We start from the raw sequence: 20,089 nt of genomic DNA, 5'->3' as shown, positions 1-20,089 counted from the left end.
GAGGCAGAATTCACCAATGTATTCTCTCAGGCCTGCATCAGATGTTCTGTCCTTTGAGTGCTTTAATGAAGGTTCTTAATGCATTCCCATTTCCTCGTCTATTTGCTCACATAGAGAGCATAATGCTCAGCCTAATTAAAGGACAGATTGTGTGGTTCAGTATGGAAGTACGCACATTTAAAAGTATAATTCCTCCCTTTTTAATCTCTGACAATTGAATTTTTCAAAGCAGTCATTTAAGTTGAAGAGATCCCTAGTTACAATGACCCGTGTTCCAAGGCAGTGAATGTAGCATTCATGCAAAAGATCCCCTTCCTCACAAAACACTGCTGCTAATTTTAAAATTGATAGTCATATCATATTTTAAATCTGAATTACTTTGAAATACACATCCTTGACAGAGCTTCACAAAGTTCAAGGCAATATAACAAAATCTCGGAACTCACCTCAGTTTATTTCCTGGTTTTCCCCTGGCATTATCAAAATCAACATAATAGAATATTACTCCCCAGCTATTTGCTCCTTGCACTATACCTATTCACTTTCATTAACAATACTGTTTGGGCTGAAGTTAAATTTTACATCACTGTCTTGCTACATTTTAGCTCCTTTCTTAATTACAGGAAATTGTACATTTTCATCACGGGACTTCAGCATTTAAATGACATTGAATTGCACTATATTACAATGAATTGTACTCTGTGATTTCCAGTTTTAAACATGCAATAGTACAGAGTTTATTTGCACAGGATGTGGAGAAATCTTGTGTTGTAACTGATTTTAAAATAATGTGCTCCCTCTTGTGGCAGTATTAGGGATTTTTTAGGTAAGCATATGTGTGCTGTAAAATCAATGTTCTACAATATTAACAAATCCAAATAAGTAGAAGTGCATTTCTGTATATGGTATACAGTACTTCTGTGATATTATAGCACTTATCAGTATTTTATTTTAGATTGAAGAGATTTGGCCAGGTCTCACAGATTTACTTCTAACATCCAATCTCATTTTTATAGTCTATAAAACGCAAATAAATGCAATTTGAATAAAAGTCCTAATTACAGATCTACAACCACTGCACGACCACTTAGGTTATACACTGCCCATCTGTTAAATCGTCAATTTTTCCTTAGAATTTTTTCAGTTTTAACCTCTATGATTTTTTCATTTTTTTCCAATGGAAGCTGTCAGACCTCTGAAGCAGAGACAAAGGTTTTTTTTTTTAATTTGTGAAGCAGTGGGGCTGCATTTGCAACTGACAAAACCTATCAAATTATGTTACTTATTAATTATATGGCATGATTCTGCTTAGCCATCCTTTACAAGACAATCCCCTGGTTACAGACAGCAGTGCACTTCTTTGACTTTCATTCTTTGACAGTTTAAAGCCCAAAAGTTCACAATTCTACACATACATTGTCTCAGAAACTTTGTACAGTAGCAGTGGTATAATTGACTTTGTCTTCTAGGCATTAAATATTCCACCATTTATATGTAAACTTTCTACTCTTTGACGTATAAAGAGAAATTCACATCATGACAGGTTCCTTTTTTCAATGTCCTCCATAACTGGCCTTTTCTCAATGCCTCAATTATACCTAGTCCTGTGCATTCTCTTTTGAACCCATTTTTTTGTAAGATTTAGTAAAATGATAGTTATACCCTCTTTTATTTAAAATCTGGTAAGTGAAACCTGATACCAATGTACCAAATGAACACTTTCAGGGTGGATTTGAAGACAATTTCATGCATAGAGCAGCACAAATTCAAGTACTCTAGCCTTCCTCAGAGATATAAGTATTGCAAACAATAACATTCTGGCTGTACTCCAAAAGCATAACAGGCAATCTATGAACTGAAAAAATGTCAGGACGGTTCAGCAATTCACTCTAATATCAATCTACATCCTTTCCCCTTGTTCAGTTATGAAACCTCTTGCATTTTACATTTAGGTGTCAAGGTTTTTGAACATAAGCCCACTTTACACTTAAATTAACTGATTCTTGCAGTGTCTGTCTCACTGAAAACGGCAACATACTCAATAATCTGTTACAATAGTACACTGATGTATAAAAGAAAGTGATCATTACATATACAAAAATGAAAGATTAAAAGTAACATGTTTCCCGGATTGCTCAAAAATATCTTTCTACTGGGATGTTTAAATCTAAAAAAAGATTGGTTCCCAGAGGTTATTTAAAGATTCCTAATGAAGACAATTGGAGACTCAATAAAGCATAAATTGTTAGTAAATTTATGCTACCCAAATTATTTTATTGTATTAAAGTTTTAACTACTTGTTTAACAATAAAAAAGAGTAAAATAAAATCATTTTCATTAGGTAGTGAAGAACCATTCTCTGCAACCTTTCAAAATATCTCCCAGGAATCTCCAAAACATTAAATCAGACCAAACAATCCAGAACCTCTTGATTTTTTGGTATCCCCATTTTGTTTTAATTATCAGACTACGACATTTGTATTTGTATAGGTTTAAATATGGATAAGCGTGTCAGCTCCTCCAACATGCAATAGCTGCCTCTCAGAGCTGTGTGTCAGCTGCCTGGCAGAAAAGTCAATAAGTAAGTATACCTCTTAGGCAGACAACTAAGTCATCCACTGTTTGGTCCTAGTCTGTTTATAACAGACATGAGGAGTTCAGTCACATCTAGCAATATCTCTACTACAAGACTCAGCATGTGCTACAAGAAATCACCTTTATCACCAAGATCACTCAGGGTCTCTCATTTAGCAAAATACAGTATGCTGCCCTTATATTATTTTTAGTGCTCATTTCATGCACAATTAGGCACACGTTCATTGCATTTTGCTCTAAATCCTTTTCAATCAAATGCCTTTTGTCTTCTTTACAGTCTGCATTTCAGAAGTGCTAATAGATAAAAGTTTAAATTAATAATTGATGTACTGAATCAATGCTGAGTACACAATTCTGTAAAACGTTACAAACTTACAGTCTTCTGTTGAATTTACCTTACTAATGAAGGGTTTATATTTGACATTTTTGCTTCGTAACCTTTCTAACCTAAATGTGTTTCTAGTACTTTCCTAGCAAGTTAATCCTCTTGTTTTAACTGGAAATGGCAGTAAGTTTCCATATTCCTCTACTGACACTTAGAGATTCAACAGAGAAGAGGATGTTAAACAAAGGATAACAATCTGTACATAATAGATTTTAAATGCAGTTCTGTTCTCTGTTAAATAAGACGATCATCCTGTTAGCAATTACAATTAACCACAATCCAACTTCAATGGAGTTTTTAATGAAAGTTCGGGAGGAATGAAGGCAGCCGCGCTCGTTCGACACAGCTGCTGCAATTCTCACTAATCCCGACATAAGCAACCAGTCTCAATATATATCAAACGTCACCCTCGCCCTCTTCCTCGTTCGTTTTCTGCATCCCTCCTCTACCCCCTCTCCACCTTTGCAGCTGCCCAATTGGTCGCATGGGGGTCCTATCCTCCCTGTCCAACGGCCGGGAGGTTGTCCCTCAGCCAAGCGGGTTACGCCAAATCTCCACATCCCAATAAACGATTCTAATTTCTCCCAAGCTTTCGGCTGCTGTCATTCCTCATGAAACTTGTTTATTCATTGTGACTACAAAAAGCATGTCTCCTTCAGTCTTTACTCAGTAAACAAGGTTTTGTTTAATATTTCTTAGATTGGTCTAATAATTAATTAATATCAACTAAATATATTTTAATTATATTAATTACCATTCCATTTTTGTCTGATATGGACATTAAAATACCATATTTGGGCTACCAATCAAATTAAATTCACTTTGAGAGTCTTTTTGAACTCTATAGTCCATATAAAAAGACTTCAATTTGTTATATTTAACTTTGTTATTGTAGCTGTTGCTCTGTGATTATGTTTGTGCTTGTGTTTCCTTAATGTCTTTCTATTGGATGATACATGCAAATAAGCATTTCATTGCACTTGTGCATATGACAAATCAACTGAACTCTGAAGTGGCACTCACTACTGCACATTTCAGAGGATAATTTACAGTACAGCCCATGCCAGATCCTGTATGAGTGTATGAGTCCAAGTGGAAGGAATATAGAAGGAAAATAGGCAGCAATTACAAACTTATCTTAAGCTTAGTTATTGAGGGGAAATGTGCCCTGTATAATCACGACAGTAATTCTTCGATCAATCGGTTGTTTAGACCTGGAAGGCTGTCAACATAAATAACCCCTAAAGAATCAAACAAAACACTCAACCATACAGAAGAGAAATAGCAACAAGCTCTGAAGCCCCCTTTTGTCCATTACATACCACTTCAATCTTATCCTTTGGTTCATGTCTTAATATGGGCATTCTGAAGTTTACACATTATACAAGGGAGCTACAGCATGATTTAAACAAATCAAGTCAGAAAGGAACGTAATCCAGAAACAAGCACAAGAGCAGAGGAGCCATGTATTGGTATTCAGGATCCCGACCATCCCAGCTACAAACTGTTCTCCCTACCCTCTGGCAAGTAGTACCGCACTGTTAAAGCAAGGACCACTAGACCCAAGAACAGCTTCTGTTCCACTGCAGTGCGCATCCTCAACAGCTAACGGCAAGGCCTCAGACTCAATACACATCTGCACTCTGCACTTTTTACATAGTCTACCCTATTTATTTTTCCACATGTACATACTGTATGACAATAAACTACTCTACTCTCTAGAGATTCACAGTTCAGCCAGTGAAAAACTTCTGTCTAAAGTACAAGATGGACCCAACAGCCTGGATGGCACAGGTTCAAATCATGACAGTGTAACTCTAGACTCTGGGATTGAATGTAAAGGAATTAGCTGGTGAGAGTTATTTTACACCACTTAATAACGATTCACCTATTGGCTGTCAATATTATGACTAGGAACCGGGCATGGACCTTAAAATATCATGAATTAAGTTCATGTAAAAAATGTAAAGGAAAGTGTACAGTACATTAGACAAGAAATGTGAAATCAATAGTCATCTGAGGTCAGTGTAAAGTTACAGTGACCAACTGGAAAAAAAAGACCAAGTAGTGATTTCAGACTGAAGCCAGGAAATGAATTGCAAATATTTTTTCATAGAATAATCATTCTGATTTTTCTGTCTGGAGGGGGTAGTGTAACATAACAATGATAGGACAGACAAAACTCTCGTGGCCGCAAGAGAAAGCCAAAGATTAATATATGTGCTTTGTTATGTCAGCATTTTTACAAAACCTTTTTAGTCCCAGAAAAACTGATGTAGGTATGCATGTTTTCTAAGGAGGTTCTCCCTCCATAAGGAAAGGTGAAAGCAGGACAGGAGAATTCTACAATGTGTCATTTTAAGACATCAGCTCAACACAAATGTAGGATGCAAGCTTGAAGAAAAGTGAATATACCAAATTGACTTCCCATGTGACCACTGGCAGTGGAAATGCACAGATAATGTGGGCTGACATACTCTCCACTTTGAGAACCAATCTGTTTTAGGTTAAGTGCTGTTAGATGGACATGCCTCTAAACACAGCATGGCATCAAAAGTCCTGATTAAAGGGCTGTCTAGCACTGCAAATGCACAATTACTTAATACCTTCATTTTGCAGCACAACTAACTCAGGGGATTAGGGCAAGTCTTACCACTTACAAGTCTATGCCTGACAAACAGATCAGGTGAAATATGTTTTCAGATCAGCAGTGGAAGAGCTTTCTCAGGATGGGGTCAAGGGAAATCATCTGGAGACTCAGATCGTACCTTGGTAAAAGGAAAATTGTCCATAGCATTTATTATCTGCTAGAAAATGATGGTTTAAACTTTTAGGACATTTCTACTCTGCTGGAGACCCAGAATGGTGGCTTAGAGGGAGGCTTTCCTACATTTCTTATCCAGAGTACCTAAAACATCCAAGACGTCACTGAATAGAAACCTACCTTTATAAGACACATTTTGAGTTACAAAAAAGTACATGCATCTAAAAGGTTACTATTCATTTTTAGTTCACGTGGGTTTTGCCACTGCATGAAAATGTGTAGAAAAAGACAAAATACAGATCATTTGTATTTGTGCAAATTTTTTCTTTCCTTGTGATTGTACACTGCATATAATATTAAGACTATCTTTGGTTTAATCAAAAATGTCAGAACAGTATGCCATCTGCTGGATACAAACTGAATGACAGAACAATTGGTTTTAGCCTCATAGAGTAAAAACACTTAGTCAATATAGTTAATAACTGAAATAACTGACAGAAATGTCAAAGTGATCCTTGTTCGTGTTAGAACAAATTGGGAGCAATTGGACTATATATTTATTTGTGGTAATATTCTAAATCTATGCAATTTTCCACAGGAATAGAATAGAGCTCAAAAGATTATTTTAAAATAATGGAATCACTAATAACTTTATATTTTAGACTGGAACAACTCTGAATCACCTGACCAGTCACAGCTATTTGTCATTCAACAGTTTGTGGCTTTATGGTGTATTGTAGGAGAGTGGCACATCCTTCGTTGGGGTGTCATTGAAAAACAGATGAGTGAACTAACTCTGTGGCCAAAAGCTACAGTCAAAGAGCCTTCTATGTCATCCTCATAGAGGAAAAACCCATAACCATGTGAGGATGACATAAAATACGTCACACTCTTTCTCACATGGAAGCTAGCCTGTCACACATGAAGATGTACTGTAGATGATCTTGTGCTGTGATGGCCGTAGGAGCATGAAGATGTACTGTAGGAGCATGTGTGAGATAAATCTAATTCAGATCTTGATCCTATGTCCCTACCAGTTTTCAGCCATGGTGATCTGTAAATAGCTGGAATTGGAAGCTTCACTACAATACCCCCGGCAGGGGTGTGTTCTTGTTCTTTCATTCATTCATTTAATTCATTCATTCATACTTGTCACGCCCTGTACACCTAGAGGGCACTCTACTTCTGTCTTGTTCCTAGTTCCCTGTGATTATTCATGTCCTTCCTGTGTGTCTTGTATTTCCTGTGTCTGCTCTGCTCCTGGCTCAGCATTGAGGGTAAGGATGTTGTGAGACCTTCCTTGTACCAGGTCACCCCACATCCGTGGCCTGAGGGCTTAGGTTTCTACACCAACATCGTCCGACCCCTGAGCCTGAGCTAACCTCAGTGTTGCCCCTTTTTGGCACTACACATAGGGTCTCCTTGTCATTCCACGGCATGCCCTTTCGACATCCATGACAGTACTGGGATTAATTTCTTCTAATGATCTATGCCACCACCACCGGCATGTCATTTAGACAAACACATGGACAACTGCAGTTGAAGCAGTAGTATTTATAATTCAGCACTTATTATCTTGCATTAATGTTGTATTTTAAACAGATTATCTAAAAAAACTGTCATCTGACAGAGCCTGTATCATGACTGATTTTCTCCTGTGTGCTTTCAGTATTAATAATAACCACATTTTACCCACTTAACACCTAAAGAAATGTATTGAAGAAGTTCAAGTAGTGAACTTATTGGAGACGTTCACTTGAACTTGAACTTATTGAAGACGTTCTAGACATTCAGGCACCTGAGAGAGGCTCCACAGCCAAAATGTTGTGTCTCTTTTTTTTCCTTTCAGCATGGAATAAACCTTTACCTGTTCCTTTGTTAGAGAAATGTATGTATGGCTCATTTCCATCAGTATCAACTCCTCTTCCCTTCTTGTTCATGTAACATCTGGTGGAGACAATGGAACAGTTTCCATGGAAACACAATAGGGCATAGGGCCATTTCTCATGGACCACCAAAACACACATGGAAAATCCCCCATTGATGTCATTTCAAACTTTCAAGCTCAAGGCAGGTCCCAGGAGTTTCAGCTGCAGGACAAGTCAATAGAGTATCTAAACCCCATTCCCACAACTCATTGACACAGTGGGTTAATTCCATGGCCCAGACTCAAACTAGTGACAACATGTCTCTGAAGGAGCGTGTCATCTGTTTTAATTGCCAAATGTGAAGGCCTTACATATCTGGCTTGTGAACAGTGTGAATCATTGTTTGTGAATATATGAATCAGAACAATAATTTAAAGAATTGTGATAAAAACACACGACACTTGTCAATGATTGTGAATGTGAAGAGGTCCATACATACAAGAAAGAGAAGGAAGGTGTATGTTGTAACTTTTCTAAAAGTGCAGATATGACTGGCACATACTAGGCTGTTACAAACAGGAAGTATGTTTTTCTAATATCCAAAGAGTGCATTTTAAAGGGGTATTAGTGACATATTATGGAAGAAAAATGGCAAACTATCAAATTAATTCTCTAAGAAAGTGTTGTGAATTGAAGATTTTATTTGAAAAGGCATTTCCATGTATTCTGGAATGTAACCTCTCAAAAGAGGTGGTTGAAGTGCAGTCCAGTGGGGACAGCAGATAGTGAGTATGTTGAATATGTTCTGAACTTACTGAAAAAAATCAACCCAACAGAGCTCTGCACTGCACACCAGTGCAGAACCAGAACCATCATTTCACTGCCACTTTATAATTCATTCTGGGATTTTAATTCAAGGAGAGAATACAGTTTAATTAAGTAAGCATACTTTTATTTTGTGTTTTAACAAACTGAAAATTCTTAAAATTGCATCAAGTGCTAGTGGTAATTTTTTTGTATTACTCATGCCTCTCAGCATATATTTTGCATTCACATTATTATATCACTTTGTAATATTGTTGTCAGGCTCACACCTGCGGCAAAGCCGCAGAGCAAGCTGGCGATTGCCATGGTAGCCTGCCATGCATCGCTCAGTGCCAGTTACCATGGAAACACATGCAGGCAGGATATCTGCAACACCTGGGAGTAATTTATGTCCATACCCACATTAGGTGTGGACATAATTTTAGGAGGGCTGTGACACTGCTCAGGGACCTTTTACCGAGTTCTCTCTCTCTCTCTCTGAGCTCCTCAAGTCCTGCTCAGCCACGGACCTGGACAGCATTCCCTGCCTGTGTGCACAGTTCTGATTAGTTTCCGCACCACACCATCTGCGTGCTCAGCTTGCTCAGCTCTCCTGCCAATGCGTGGCCTTCAGCTAGTCTCTCAGGTGCGCGCTTTCTGCTTAACCCGGGTCCCTGTGTGCGTGCAGTGTGCAGCTTGCAGTTTGTGTCCCAGTGTGTGCACTTCCCACTCAGCCTGGTCCCAGTGTGTACACGCACACCACCGCTCAGCTTTCCCCTGACTGCATGCTGCTGCACAGTTTCCCTGCTACAGTCAGCTGTCTCGCCCAGTGTGTGGGTTCCTCCTGCATCTCGTAGATCCTCTGCTAGTCCCCTTCACCAGCGGGATTTAACAATTGCCCAAGGCTGTCATACACCTCAGCATCCAAGTGTCTCTTTTGTAGTAGAATCACGTCTTCAGGAGATATAAATGTGGTTGCCCAGGCTCTCACTCTGAGGAATACCAACACCTGTTTCAGCAGGCGGATTTCATTTCGGTTCATTGTTCTGTAACAGAATGTCTCAGGTCCTAAAAGAATCAATTTTAGAATATATGCTCTCCTCATGGCAGATAGGAGATGGGGATCCACAAACAAGTATTGTTACAACATGCATAAGGTTCACAGGACATGACCTTAACAGAGACACTACTGGAGATAATTAACAGCTGAAACTGCTGCCTAAGGTGCTTCCAAGTATTGACTCAGAGTGGTGCAATCAACGTATTTCATTGCTTTCTTATCAGCAGTTTTTGCTGACATTTACCTTCTTTCATCCATCTTTCAACATTTCAAGTTCTGACTAAACACCTGTTTTCTAACCACTTTATCCAATACATGGACAAGGGGGAGCCAGAGTCTATCCCAGCAAGCAATGAACAGAAGGTGGGGAACACTCCGGACATGACGCCAATCCATTGTGGGACACACACAGACGCAAACATGTACACACTCACCCAGGGACAATTTTTTGTATCTGTATGTCTGTGGACTGTGAAAGGAAACTAAAACACTCAGAGGATATCCACACAAACACAGGGACAACATACAACATACAAATTCAAAGCAGATAGCACCCCAGGTCCAGAATTGAACCCAAGGCCCCATCTCACTGCAGCCTTGTACAGTATATGACTAAGAAGGTATTGAAAATGATTGAATAACAACAGCAAATTTATAAGAAACAAAAGAAGCTGAAATATTTTACTTATCTTTATAATAAATATATATCTTACCACATTTTGTTGTGAAATCATTAAAATAAATAGTTCTGAATATGTTCATATGTTCATATAAGAATGTGTTAATAATTGTATTCAGTATTTTATTAAAATATACTATTACAAAATGTATTTTATATTCATACAGACAAGAGATTCTCAAGACAGTGCTTTCCATCAAAAACTTAAAAATTAAAAAAAGATTTGAAGAAAATCATTCTTAAAGTGTAAAGATGTAAAAAGAATATTTCTAACAACTGTTTTACCTTTTTCCCTTGTGATATATTGTGACAAGTTTGTCTTTACTGAATGCTGTAAAGGGAAGCTGAAAGGGAAACATGACTCTAAAATTCATTAGACTGCCCTGTGTGACTTTAACAAAGACAGCTCCAGTGATGTGTTCTACTTTAAGAATTGTAAGAGATTTTTTTTCCCTGTCTGTATTGTCTGCCCTGGTTCTATGTCACATATCTGATCATTGCTCTTTTTTATTGGCTTTCATCATCTGGCCCAAACAATAATATCAAGACTTTTAGAAGTGCTAAAGGTGTTCTTTTAGAGGGCTACTGGAGAAACGCTTTTCTTCAAGAAAAATGTTTTTATGGGTCTACTGTTCAAGCCACAGCAGATTTTAGATTTTTCAAAAAAGAAATAGTCATTAAATAGAAAGGGTTATCTTTTAAATCTACATCAGTATTTGCACTGAGAAAAAACTACTAGCCTTTTCTTTGTCGTTCTGAACATAGAAGGACTCTCCTCCCTCCTTCCTTGCTGTTACTGAAAAGCATCCAACCTTTATACTTTTCCTACTTTTTGCAGGACACCATTGTGTGTCATTGGAATTCTCCACATGAAGTATCTTTTTTTATTAATTCCTCATGAGAGGATTAATATAGAATAATCCACTTGTTAAGTTTAAAGATAGTTTTGAGATCCTATCGTGATTGTAGGCAGAACTACAGCTCTGTTTTCTTGCTGCATACAGTAAACTTCCCCCCATTGCAGCTCAAACAAGAAGGCTGGGCCTAGAGAGAGCATCTGCATTGTCATTAGAGATACCTGAATGACCATTCCCAAATACGTACCCCAAATAAGGACTTAGTAAAGTTTAATTTATTGTTCTGGGGGTTCACATTTAATCTGAGCTTTTCCCAGACATTTGACAGTGTAGTAGATGTGTGAGCCAGTTTCAACTGAAAATCAGCATGTCGTCAAGATAGACCACAGCAGTGTCACATGGAGTCATGGGAAGCAGTCTATCATCTGCTGAAAGCTGCGGGGCGGGGGGGAACCAGGGTATGCCAAAACATAAGACTTGCACAGCACTGTAGGCAAACTTACAAAAGCTGCTTTGAGCTTGTCATTCTTTTGTTAGGTGCAGATTTTAAAGATATAATGCTCTAACAAGCTTTTTCAGGAGCTCTGATGAATCTTGAGTGAGACAAAACTTAGTACTAAGTTTACAGCAAGGATAGCACAAGAATCTTTCTTCGATATCTTCAATATCCCTTTGGGGGCATGGGTTCAAATCCCACTACTACCCACTACTACAAATTACCTGTGGTAGTTACTGAAATGCAGATTAATGAAGCTTAACAAACCCTCTCTATAAAATTAATCAGAATCAACAGATTGCCCTGTGTGCCTTAAAGATCCAATTTCTTTTTCTCTGAAATCAGTACCAGAGATGTGTTTTACACTGTCACAATTGCCGGGTAAGCCTCCCATGAAGGGTGTAGTTAAGACCCTATGCGAGGCAGCAAATCAGGAAAGGAGTTGGAGACGAACTTCAGGGAAGACACACAAGGTTTATTAGTGCTTACAATGGTAACGGGAGAGTCTGTGCAGTAGTGAAAGGTAAGTATCCTATAGCAACCAAATCCAAGCTGGTCCAAAGGGGCATTGGGAAACAGTCTGTAGATCCATTACCGGGAAATCCATCTGGAGACAAACAGGGACAAGAACAAATGTACAACAGGACCTAAGGATACGAGGCTTCGCTCCATGCCCCAGGCTCAAAAGGTAAGGGTGACTATAAAAGGCCTATGCCCTCAGACAGGCCCTCAGGCAACCATCTTCCAAAGCCGATCCCCGAAGGCAGGAGGAAGTAAACTTAAATAGGGAACCTTAACTAGACACACCAGGAAGTAATATAAGGAATAATTAAAAGGATTACCAGAGAGGATTGGAGCGCCCTCTGGAGGAGGGATGTCAACCGTTACACCAGTAAAAGAAAAAGGTCCACCTCTATGTTAGGTATCTGATCACTGCTCTCCAAAACTCCAAGAAGTTTAGAAGTTTTGCAGATGTTTGTGTGAGACGTGCTGGAATAAATGCTGCTTTTAAAAAAAATAAGATACAATATTAGGGGGCTGCTTTAGATTTTTCGCTGTAGAGAAAGCAAGCTTATTTTTCATGGGGCTGCCTAACAACTCCCCAGGAAAAACACACTAGCTTTCTTTTTTCCTTTTTAACCCTGAACTTTACAAATCTTTTATATATCTTTTGTTAGAAATCTTTTATTTTCAAATTATTATCATAGGAATTCCTCAACAATGATTTCCTTGTTAACTTTGAAGAGGGCTTTGAGGCCCTCTTGTGATTTTAGATGGGACTACAGTCCTTTTGCTGCTGCCATGTTACAGTATACAGGACTGCACACAGGCATCCATTCGTTTTCTAACAGTTCCATCCCATTCAAGGTCACATGAGATGCCAGTCCATTGCAGGGCACAGACAGACATAAACACACACACACTAAGACCTGGGTCAATTTTCCAGAAGCCAATTATCCTATCAGTATGCCTGTGGACTGTGCGAGGAAACTGGAGGAAACCCACACAAACACAGGAACAACATACAAACTCCATGCAGATAGCACCCCAAGAATTAAACCCTGGGCCAAAGTGCTGTGCCGTCCCATTATGCACATGCCTCTTCATAATTAATTTTTATAGAACAATGTTAAAGTAATTCTGAATATTTTTTCAAATCTATTAATTTTAAAAAAACATTTTGCATAGGTGAACAGATATTTTATCATTTGTTTTCTGCTCTTTTTCCAGGAGAATAGTCATAAGGCAAAAAAAAATCAAAAGTCTGTGAGAGTCTTTAAGTCCAAAATATATTTCATTTCTTCCACAAAGTTTTTTTCTAAGCAATTTGCACTTCTCCTCTCCATTTGAAACGGTTCTTTTATCCATAGTCTGATAAAAACTGGGCAAAAACAAATATTTCTGATCAGACATTTCTTTCATTTCCTTTTCTTTTTCAACAACAACAACAGCAGAAGCAGCAGCAAGAACAACAGAAACAGAATTCTGTTTATTATTCTGTTTAATAAAACATAACCAGATAAATCAGTTGAGAACAAATTTACAATGACATCCTCCCCAGATGCTCACACCATTCCTGCACAGAAAACAAAGCAGTGAAAGACAAGAAAAATCAATAAAATGTCAACATTTTACATCGTGAGTGACAGAAACAGACAGTACTCCTTCTCTCGACTCACCATTTGCACACCTCTTACAGTACTCTGACCCGGAAAGCATTGTAATTGGGTTCAGGAAGCTGAAGCACAAACGAAGAATCAGTGAGGTGTTTTTTTTCAAAAACTTTTTTCCTATAAGGCAAAGTCAGAAGCTTTCTAAGTCTCAGAGAAATTGGGTTGCTTCTTATTCACTGCATCTGCATGTCTCTCCTGCTTTTCTATTTCCTTCATTACAGTGGGATCTTGAATGTGAGAGTTCTGGCACAGTCATGGTGACAATTTAAATCACATTGAAGACAGCTTTGCTCATCACCTTTTCTGGGGCTGGGTGACCCTGTAAATTGGATTTTTTTAATAGAAGGAGAGGCCCAAGAGACATAAATCTTTGACCCAAATTGGATGAGTCAAGCTTAATTAGACTGATTCAGCATGATCCGCCTTGCTGGCTCAAAATTAATAGCTTCTCTGTCTGGGGAAATTGTTTTGAAATTGGTATTGAACTCTCCAACACATATCAATATAAGTGTGGGTTGGTTTTACTGTACATGTCATTGAGATTTGGCCATTAAGAACATAAAAACTGGTTGTGGGAAGTCATTTTACAAGGGGCATTCCAAATAATCAGTTTCAGATGTGAATGTTGGGTGTATCATCCACTCTAAGTTTGATTAAAAATACTGTTTAGTATTTTGTTTCTTGTGATTTGTAAAATAATCAGAAACAATAAGAAGAAATGCATTTAAGTTAAAAAAGTATCAGCTATTTGTGATTCTTCATTTTCAATGTATTATAAATTGCTGATTTTGATTCTGATTCTGATATGTCTTCCATTGTAACAAGTACTGTAAAGGTTAATTCCACAGTGAAATATAAAGAGAAGAACATATACACTACATTTCTGCTGTAGAGCCTTAGATTGTTTGCTTTGTTTAATTAGAATAATCAAATTTGTTTTATTTTATTTTTATCCACCCCACTTCCAGTTCTCATTCCACTCATCACCCTACAGTGACCTTCTTGATAACATGGAGAAATAGCTCAGATTTGCACTCGCCATCAACTGAGAAAAAGTATTGGAAGGTGGACAGAGGAAAATCTCAGGTTTAATCCCACACTGCCTTGGAAGATATTCACACTGCTGCTGTGAGGCGTGTTGCGGAGGCCCTGGCTGCACCAAGATCATTCGAACCCAACAATGTTCATCATAATGGTTGCCACCAATTCAGAAATCTCAGTCAAGGACAGGCAATAACATAAAGGTTCAAACCAGCAAAGTCTGGAGTTTGAGGTGCTCACTTGAAATGTGGTTCCACCTGTGGTTCCAACATGTAAATTTATTGTTTGATCCAGTCTGGGAGCCCCACATAATTTGAGGATTCATCTGTTTCAATCATAGCAATTTGTTTTAGGGGAACTGCAGTCCCAATTTCTCAGACCAGTGATTAAATAGAGGCTACAAAATAAATTAATTGACAGTATCACAGAATTTTACAAATTCCAAGTTAAGCACAAAATCGTGAACTTTGTGAATAGTACTGGATATGTGCCATGTTATTGCAAACCCCTTGTCTCGCCACGGGCGAGAGTGAGAGTTCACGTGTACTGTGACATGAGGTGGCCCCTACCTGTTCACTAGTCACTGTAATGACTAATGTAATGTGATGTACGAGTGAATAAGTACAGGTTGTGCAGCAGACATTTCACCGCAGCAATGATCCAAAGTGATCCAGAGATAACAAATAAGTAGTATTTGTTGTCAAAACTGTCTTGAAGTCGAAAGCAAAATTTCCTTTCGATTTAAAGAGATGTATTCACAAGCCTGCTTGTTTACAATGTAATAGCGCTGCAACAAGTCACCGGAATTTTTGTTACCTCATTCTGTTCCCTTTTAAATAGACATTCAAATGGTGTTTCACCAAAACTGCAACTCCCGATGCCTGCCACCCATATTCCTTAATTGTGTTATTCCACTCATCTGTTTTTTTTATAATTCTGTATACTGTATATGCTAGGAAGACATTTTAGATGATAGGGCTGCAAAAAATGTTGATGTGTTGCCATTTTGGGGAGGGGAGAATTTCCTGTTTCCCCAGTTAAGAAGAAGCTAAACTGATTCAGCTCACCTGAAATAGTTATTTCTGCTTGAGCAGTCAATAGAAGAGCATAGTTTAAGAGAGCATTAATGTATTTCTGTGCTTGCCTTATCAGTCCACCATGAATATGCTGGTCTGGGAGCCTACAAATTCTCTCCTTTTTCCCCTCTGTTGGTTTCTCATTCTCTGCTTGGCAGCCCCTCCAAGAATAGTTGTAATTTCATACTGTAAGTTGAATCAAGGGGGGTGGTATGGTGTAGCAGTTGTTAGCATACCCAAACATGCTCAATTCCAGACCTGGGGTGCTCTCTGTGTGGAGTTTGTATGTTCTCTCCATGTTCATGCGTGCCCCAGTTTCTTCCCACAGTCCAAAAACATACTGGTAGGTTAATTGGCTTCTGAGAAAATTGGCCCTGGTGTGAATGTGCGTATCTGTGTGTACACTGTGATGGACTGACGGCCCATCTGTGTACATTCTTACTTTATGATTATTTTTTTTCCCTGACATACATTATTCTTAATAATGTCTTAAGCCCTCAGAATGTTTCTAGTGGTTTGGAAGAGCGGAATTTGTTTACTATTGTTGTTACCTTTTCCTCTGAATGTTTTCACTATTGTAAAGGGTGGATATCTGCAATCTGATTTTGTGTAGTGATATTATAAGAGGCACAGATTCAACAGGGTGAGAGGGTTAATTAGGGGTACGATTAATTACTGGGGTACGAAATTAATTGGTGTAAATCAGATTTTTTACTATTTTTTAAATTTTGAAATGGAGAAGGCCAGCTTACCTGCAATTGTACCACTGGTCAAACGTGTCGGATACTGTTCCTTTCTTTGCATGATATCTCAATTTACACTCCATCAGTTCAAACAACTGGCATTTTTTTAACTCTGCAGATGCTGATTTGAACACATGGAAGCATCTTTCCAGTTTTTATTTCTGTGATACATCTTTCTTCCCCTTTAGGATATTGGCATGGAGTGCAGACTCGCATACTCTCATATCCAAGTTCATATGGAAAAGGAAGAAACCACATATTAAATGCTCAACTCTGCAACATGGACGATCTGTGGGGGGCGTAGCTCAATCCAACTTAGAAAAAGTATATATTTTTAGACAACATCCAAATCCTTAAATCTTAAAAACATCCTTGAATGAATCTTTAAAATTTTCTTGACAGATAGTACTAGACCTCACACTTACTACCCTAGTTCCTCATGTTCATTCTGTCTAGGGGCATGGTATGCACCTTTTACATTCACTTAATAATGTTAAAATGTGTCTAAAATTCAGAAATAGATTGTTCTTCTTTATCCACTATTCTGAACAAGCATATTTCTTTCTCTTAGCTCTAGTACTCTTGTTAAATAAGAACACAGGTCTTGGTCTCTTGTAGTGGTAGAAACAGATGGGGTTAGGTGGTCTCCTGACTGCTAAAAACATGTTGTGTTCTGTTGGGGTCCTGCACATTCCTCCCATGATACCATTGGATCCTGTTCTATTTTAATAACATATACAGTATATAGAGCTCCTCACTGTTCAGATCCATGGTGTTAGGCACAGGTGGAGGGGAAGCGTCAAGATTTGCACCTGACATGTCAAATCCTTATTGTACAGCTGCTTCTGTCAGAGCAGTCTGATTTTGCTTCTGTGTGCTTCAGTAAGAGGGGTTCCCACCAATGGTGGAGGAAGGATATTGTTGTATAAAATTGTTTTTTCTTCTGTTGTTCTGTTTTTTCAAATGAAAACTAATTCACTTCACAAAAAGCAAATATCATTACCTTTCCAATAGAAAATGTGATTACTGTCTAACAGACAGTAATGTCTGTCTAACAGACATTTTCAAGATGTTGATTATATTCTGTCCATTGTCTGGTTTAAGTCTGACACTCTTTTTTCATGATATCCAATTGAAGAAAGTGTGGTCTCACTCCACCAACATCAGGGTGTTATTTATCCTGGGGTATCCATCCATCCATTTTCCAACTGCTTCTTCCAGTCCAGTTGCAAGCCAAAGTCTATCCCGGCAAACAAAAGACACAAAGCAGGGTACAATCACAGATACGCACACTCTCACAGCATCAGTGTGTCTTTGAACTGTGGGAGGAAATGGGAGCACCCAGAGCAAGCCCACACAAATTTGGGGAGAACATGAAAACTCCATGAAGATAACACCTCAGGTCTGGAACTGAATCCTGGCCATCAGCACTGTGAGGCAGCATACCTAACCTCTTCTGTGGTCCCCTTTCACATATTTTCCAAAATCATAAACTTGAGTGTTGGTTTTACAATACATGCTTATGGCACTCCTTAAGGGATGAGATCATCTATTCACCCAATGTATAAAGTTGGACTTTAGGGGCAAAGCAAAAGGATCAGCTTTCTTCATTTTTGTTCTTTTATTGCAGGCATCATGATAAAACTTTAGCAACGGTTACTTTTTATTTAAATGCCATAGGTAAAGATACTATCTGAGACTTACACAGATTTTTTTCTCAAAAGTTTAGCAACGTTTTTTCTGTGATATTTTATGCAGTTTTTCCCTGCAGACTCCATTAACAAACACAATGTAGGCTTGACACCTAAAATGAGTAAAAGAACGAATGAGGGCAAAGTAAGGATTTTCTAAAACCATTCCTTTGCATACTACACACTTTCGCCAGCTTTAAGGCAGTAAGGCTGAGATTCATGAGTAAATATACCTTGGTTATCTGTGGAACTGAATTGTTTTCAATGTATTGTAATGCTTTGGGGTTCAGGCGGGCGCCCTTGCCGTTGTCGCTTATGGTCGGCCCCCCACTGTCTGGGACGCGAACCCAGGTCTCCGGCATCACTTAACAGGGACCCAGCCTGTTGAGCTAAAGAGAGATCTCGCCACAGCCCAGCGGCTGTGGGCCCTGCTATTACAGGGAAGGGCGGTAACGTCACCACTCTGGTAAGTCGGCTTTCACACTCAATGGTGGCCGTAAGCGTTACAGTATTTTAACATCTGTGACCCTCCAGAAAAGAGAGGGAAAAAAATCAAAATTTTGCTGTGCAAATAATTAGTGTTACAGCATTATCATACTTTAAAGTGTACTTTTAAAATTGCTCCTCTCTGATGCTTGAGCAATTCATACTCTATCAGTCATGGTGTACCATCTCTTTCTCTTTTAAAAATTGAATCACTCTATTCATAGCTATCCCAATGGGACACAGCCACGTCTAATCCATGCTATGGCTGAATGCTTTGCTGGAAGGATTGAGGCCTTTCTTAATTTGATTTTAATAGACAAAGGCACACCACTACTAACTGCCATTGAGAAACCCATGGGAAATTGAGTTTTGTCAGCACAGGAATAATCACTTCATGCTCAGGCATAGTTAAAGAAATGCACAGTAAATTCTGGGGGTTGAAAATATGGCTAGGACTAGTGACTGAGGTAGGGTTTGGATTATACCTTTGTATTTCATTGTATGTTTATGTGTTGAAGTGGGGGAACTATTAGGGGAGGTAATGCCAGTCTTTCTGGTGTTGCACAATCTGTATTTCCAGATACTGTAAAATGTTAGTAGAGTTGCTGGAGTATAAAGTTGGTTGGGTCCCCTTTTCATGCCATAAAGGCCCATGGGGGAAGGGCCATCATTTTCCTCAACCATCCTGGACATGGAAGTGATGTGGTCAGCATCACACTCCAGCCAGCCTATTACCCCTAGCAGGATTAACACCTGACACTCATTTGGAAAGCAGGCTGAGTGGACCTGAGAGCCATCTAGGAGAAATTAGAGTAAGCTATATAATTTGCCCCTACCTGGGTTTGAACCCAGGACCTTCTATTCAGGAGCTAAACACCCTTCTCATCCAAGCTATACAGCTCCCTGTTCTGTATTAGTCATATTGTTGAAGAGACACCCCAGAAGAAATTGCTTTTTTGGGCAAAATCGCCTCCTCTCATTTGTAACCTTTCTCATATTCTTATGGCGAGAGCAATATGGCACATTATGTTGGGATAATGAGTCTGGGATTTGAAGCCTTCTGTGGGACTTTACTTGTTCTCCCCATAATGGTTTGGATTCTTTCTGCAGCTTCCTTCCAACATTCAAAGAGATGAAGGTTGGGTTAATACTGTCTGTAAATTGTCTGTGTGTGATCTTTGATGCACTGTAAACTAGTAATAAAATGATACATCAACCATCCTACTGAAATAGAACAGGTACTAATACTGTACATACTGTACACATTCAAAGAGACATTCAGAAATTGGTTTTTGCATGACCGCACAGATGAGAAGGTATATCTTGAGCAGTTGTGGGCCCATAATATCATGCTTTATTATTAGACATAT

The sequence above is a fragment of the Lepisosteus platostomus genome, chromosome 1, assembly GCF_059453375.1.
Source record: "Lepisosteus platostomus isolate fLepPlt1 chromosome 1, fLepPlt1.hap1, whole genome shotgun sequence".
Taxonomy (NCBI): domain Eukaryota; kingdom Metazoa; phylum Chordata; class Actinopteri; order Semionotiformes; family Lepisosteidae; genus Lepisosteus; species Lepisosteus platostomus.
This window is presented reverse-complemented; position numbering follows the sequence as displayed.